This window comes from Vigna radiata, chromosome 7 (assembly GCF_000741045.1).
Source record: "Vigna radiata var. radiata cultivar VC1973A chromosome 7, Vradiata_ver6, whole genome shotgun sequence".
Lineage (NCBI taxonomy): Eukaryota > Viridiplantae > Streptophyta > Magnoliopsida > Fabales > Fabaceae > Vigna > Vigna radiata.
Window position 1 is genome coordinate 21,505,983 of NC_028357.1, and position 6,105 is coordinate 21,512,087.

Below are 6,105 nucleotides of genomic sequence, written 5' to 3' on the forward strand. Positions count from 1 at the left end.
TCTTTGGCCCCATTACATCCATAAAAGACCTTTTGATTTAAACATGCATATGTGTTTGAGTGTTGATATTAGAGGCTTGCCAAGTCTGTTTGTGTTTGCTCTCTTGAGTGCATTGAGTTGACACTGTTTACCCTAGACACTTGAGAGAAACACTGATAGTGTGCATCTGTGAGGTTCTGTTACTTTTGATTCCTCTCTTGAATTGATTGATCATTTAGCCATGCTTGAAGTTGCTTGGATGATTTTTCTGAGTATCTACTTTCTCTGATTCTCTGGTGGATATTGTCTACTTCCTTACTTTGTCCAAATTTCTTGAGGACTTTGTAATTCTGTTTGTTTTGTCATTGTTAGTCTTTGTCTTCTGTCTGCAGAGTTTGTGTAAATTCCTTGATGTCCGTTGAACTGTTCCCTGATTTGCGTCTTGATTTTGCCCAGGAGTGCAAAAAACTAAGTGTGGTCTATTTTGATGAGTCGATATTTTATTGATTTCACTTAGTTTATTGTACTAGAATTAAACAGGGAATTGTGCTTAACTGTCCGGTATTTTCCCGTTTTTCCTAATTATGCTTAATTTGACCGGAAATTCTAATTTTAACTAATTTGAATTTTCTGAGCTAATTATTTGCGTTATTATTTTCAGGGAAAATTTTGGAAACAATATTTGGGACATTTGGAGGAGACAAAATAAATTCAAGACTCTTGTCATAGACATTTCAAATTCATTTACTTTGAAACTTAGTAGTCTAGATAGCTTTTAATTAAACTTGTAAACATTGGGCCAATTTTTGGCAAAAAAGTTTGAGCCCAAATAGGAAACATGACATGGCACCTAGTGTTTTGCAAAGAGGGTGGACCCCACCCTATTTTTGAGACACATGTCCTAGGAATTGGAGGAAGCATCCATCACTTATTTTATTGTAGATTTTGGCTTTTAAAGAGAATATATATTCTCGGCAACGGTGGAGAGGAGGTCTGCACACTTGAGACACAACTCTCGGCAATTGAAAAAGCGGGGTGTTGGAACGTATTTGGGGGCTTGGAACGTTTTGGATGGATATTTTATTTGCAATTTTGGATTATGGTTGAATGGATACGAAGCATTTTAATTTGTGTTTTTGGTGCAAGGCTGCTGCAGCAGATTTGATTCTCGGTGCATCTCTTTAATTTCACTTCTTTTTTTTTGAATGAAGAGCACGGTTCTTATCACTTTGATGAGTAGAAATGTGATTGAATGCTTGGAAAAATTATTTTCAATTTCTTTGTTAATGAAGAAGTAATGAAGATGTGACTAGGTGCTAGTACGTGGTGATGGGACATTGGCATCCATTTATTGTAGTAATGCATTTCTTTTACTTATTTGAAGAATGATGAATGAAGAGGTAGATTAGGTGAGTGTGGGTTCGTTGATGTTGATCATGGAGTCCTTTCATCATTGTGTGATTTAGTCATTTTACTTTCTTGGGAGAATGTAAGTTTGCTGCCACGGTTAGCAGAGGTGAGACAATGCATTTCTTTTATTTAATTGAGCAATGGAGAATGAAAAGTGATTGGAAGGGTGTAGTTAGATGAATGACGGCTTGATTAGGAGTTGGTGTGCATGTTGGAAGATAGTCATCTCTCAATCTTTTTTTTTTCTTCACTCAATACCGCCGGTTTCAATTAGATAAGTTAGGTTTTTCTTTCATTTTAATTTGAGAATTTGTGATGTGATGGATGCAAAGGCTTCATGCCATTAAAGTGTTTCTTTAACTAGTTGATGAAATTAGTAGTAGATTAGGTGGACTAGGAGGTTGGGACATGACTAGGTAATGAGTTTCTATTTTTTTTTTATTTCTTTGTTGAAGGATGAGGAATAGACTTACGGGCTTCATATGTTGGGAAACCATTTCCACTTTCAATTTATTTTCTTTTCTTTAAATGAAACCATGGTAGTCCATAGGTCATGGCCAGAGAATAGTATTTTGAAACAATTTGATTTTTAACTTCTTTTATTAGGTAGCTAGGTCACGTGAATGAAAAAAAAATTGTGTTTTTTTATTTCTTTAGCTTTAAATTATTTTACAAAGTGTCTTGAGTTGTTTTTCATCCATTTAATTTAGTGTTGCATTTTAATAGTTTTAATTGTGTTTGGATATTTGTTTGCATCTGTGATTTTGTTCATCTGCATTCACAAACTTTTCACAAACCCCCCCCCACTGCGTGTCTGACCTAATTCTCGAACCACAGTTTGGTCCTTGAGAGACGACCTAGGAGTCATTCCCTAGCTATACTGCATTCCTAATATGCAATTAAATTTGTATGGGCCGCAACACCCATCAGTGAGTGATATTGATGTAGGAGGAGCCATGATAGATTCTGGATATAACATTAATATGATGCCAAAGTGTTTCTTGAAGAAAATTGAAGGGCTGATACTAAAACCGTCAAACCTTACTGTGACGGTGGCGGATGGTTCTACAAAAGAATCACTTGGTATGGTGGAGAATGTGATTGTGCGTGTGGAGCAGCTAGAGTTCTTGGTTGATTTCATAGTCATGGGCATGGACAATGATGAGAGGATTCCAGTGATTCTTGGAAGACCTTTCATGGAAACTTCAAAGATGTTTAGTAGTGTCCATGATGGAAGAATCATGATGAGAGACCATGAACATGTGTTATTATATAATGGCTCGAAAGAAAATAATGTTAGAGTTAAAAGGAGGGCCAGACATAAAAAGACAAGAAGAGAAGCTGCATTTGAAGATAGCACATCAGGTACTGAAACTGACAGTTGTAATGTTTTACAGGTACCTAAAAATGAAGAGGTTGATAAAGGCGGAACAATCCACTCAGAAGATACATCACATCTACGTGGTTCACAGGTAAGATTCAAGAATAAAAAGTGGATTGTGAACAAGATTAAAGAAGATGGAGTAGTGGAGAGTAGAAGACCATTCTCCAAAGCCATCAGAAGAGTGGACAGAAGGGAATTAATGAGTTAGGTAGATAAAGATCCCAATTGGGATATGAAGACATGATGTTATCTTATTAAATCCCACTTGTTGTAAAACATTTGTAGTTTTAGGTTTATTTTATTCTGAAACTTGTAATTCTTTGGATTCTTAAACAATTTTTGGGTAGCATCTACTGAGGGATGCTAAAAGTTTAGGTATCCACTGAAGGATACCAGGAAGGTACACCTACTGATGGGTGTTGGTAAGAAGGCACTTATTGATGAGTGCTAGACAGGTTTGGGTCAGGCTCGTGATGTTAAACAAGCGTTACCTGGGAGGCAACCCAGTTGATTATATCTATTTTTAACTTTTTGTTAAGTGCATTGCATGTTTGAATGTTGCATTTGAGAGGGGAAAGGCATGTGATTGAAAAATTGAAGGTTAAAATTAAGTGCTACAGGGTTAGATTGCTTAAAAGCAAGCAAAGAAGAGAGAAAGAAAATTTCAGCCAAACCGCTGAGTGGTTGTAGCGTATTTTGGTCTCGGCTTTCTTAAAAGCTGAGCGGTTTTTGGTTTTGGCACTTTGAAACCTCTTCTTTGCAAGTTGCCCAACCGGTCTCCTTAAGCCCTAGCACTTTTCTTTCACCTTCAAGAGCTTTTTAGAGAGATTTCCCCACTTTTCTCATCACCCACTCACAAAAATCTTAATTTTCTACCATTATCTTGTCAAAGTTTAGGGTTTTTGTTGAGGGTTGTGCATTAGAAAGGCATTCATCATCAATTAGGAGCAAGTTTAGCAAGCATCTGAGATCTCCACTCAAGTAAGTTGTGCAATTTCATTCTTAGGGTTTCTAATTGAAATTTGTTGAAGAACATGCTTAGGAACATGATAAATTAGGACTTTTGATTTCTATGCATGCTTTGAGGAAATAGAAACTGTTTGAACCGATTGAATTGCATGAAATTGATCTGGAATGGTGAAATAAGTGTTAGAGTGGAGATTAGGACTGTTGAAAGATGGTTTTTGAAAAACACAGCCGAAAATCGCTGAGCGGTCTACTTGACCGCTGAGCGAAATTCATCTGGTTTTGGGAGTTTTTGATTTAAAGACGCTTGGACGCTGAGGGGCCCTATTTTTCCTAGTATTGGACTGTGTTTGTTCTAGAAATATAATTGATGATTTACTAACCTCTAAATGATAAATTTTTGTGATGTTATTGGATTTATTTGATATAGGAATGTCATCCTCAAGGAGAGTGAAGACCATGGGCAACAAGAGGAAGGAGCCAGAAAGGTCAAGGAGATTCTATTCTTCTCGATTTCTTTCTAAAAAGCATGAAGAGAATTATGTGACTGTACAAGAGAGGCCTTTATTGATGGAGAGGAAGACCATGTATATTCCAGACTTGGCACCAGAGTTTGGACTAGAGATTGAAAGGCGAGGCTGGGAAAGATTGACCACCTATGCTGCACCAGCTAACATTAAGCTGGTGAAGGAATTCTATGCAAATGCCTTGCCCAGAGGAGGAGTGTCAGCTGGGAGGTACATGAGCTATGTGAGGGGGCAGATCATCTGATACAACCCTGACACCATCAATAACTTTCTGGGTACTGAGTGGCCAGGAGAGCAGTGTAGGTATGCTGCTCTTACAAGGGAGTACAGGGATTATGAGGACATTGAGAGGGTGATGTGTATCCCTGGGAGACACTTTCAGAGGAACCCTAATGGAGCACTAGTCAACTTCATTAGGGCGGATGTGGCTCCCCTGGCGAAGTACTGGATGTCATTCACTAATCCCAACATACAACCATGCTCCCATGTCTCCAACATTACCATGCATCGGATTCTTTTCATATATTGCATGCTGAGGCAGATGGACGTGAACATTGGTGAGGTTATCACCAACGAGATTCAAAGCTATGCTAAGGGCAAACTTTCTTGGTCTACCCTTAACCCAATCCCTTGGCGAAAAGGCCTATTACTAATTACCGGCTTGCTATCCCTAACCTCCCCTAATAATTAATAATGCATGATAAACGGAAGCAAAATACAATTGATCGTCCTACCCTTATCCCTAGTTGGTATTGCTTAATTAAGGAATTCCCCCCAGTTCATGACATTACTGTACGTTCCCGTATCAATAAAGACAAACAACATTTACTGAATGAGTTAAACGATAAAAGCATTAAGAAAGGTGAAGAACCCAACAATTGATAAATTAAGCATATGCAAGCATATAAAATAAATAAGAATTTGGATATATGAGAGTTTCAAAAGATTACATTGTTCCCCAACAACATAGGGTTTACTTCACCATAATCATGGTGAATCTAGATGAAATATAATGAAAGAATGGAAGAAATAACCCTAAATTTGGTAGATTAGAGCCTAAGTATCCAAGGAACCTCCTCCAAGGTGTGTGGAATAGCTCTGGATGTTTCTCTCTGCCAAAAGAATATGTTTTGATTCGCACTGGGGCTATATATAAGCCCAAAAAGATAACAGAAATATTATAGAATCTAGCTAATAAAAACAGACAACTGCCTAGGCGCCTAAGTAAACCGCTCAACGGTTTCTCTCTAGCCGTTTGGACCGCTCAACGGTTTGCTCTTGATCGCTGAGCAGTTTGCTCTTAATCGCTCTGGACGCTCAGCGGTCCATTCTGGCGCTCAGCGGTTCACTTGACCCTTCTTTTCATCCTTTTTCTTCCTCTTTCACGGGTCTAAGTCCACCTGACTTTACTTCCATCTTCAATTCACCTTAAAACCCTACAAAACAATGTAAAAACAAGCATAATTTCTCTAAAACTAACTTTTGACTCTCACATGACTCAACAAAGTGTTTTACTTGATTTTAAGCTCATTCTAAGCTACAAAGGGTGTGTTTTAATATCAAATTTAAGTATGAAAATAACGGTTTTTAGACCGTTATCAAGGAACTCAAGGCGATAGGCCCCATTCATCAGATTCTCTGAGATGCGGAAGGTTCCTTCCCAATTGTCTGCCAGCTTGCCATGAACCTGATTCTTTTTGGCTTCTCCTTTCTTGCGCCACACGAGATCTCTTTCCTTGAAGCTTCTGGGTTTGACTTTGGTGTTGTATCATCGAGTAAGTAGTCTTTTCTGGGTTGTAGCTCGTACCGCGATAGTTTCACGACGTTCGGGTAAAGTGT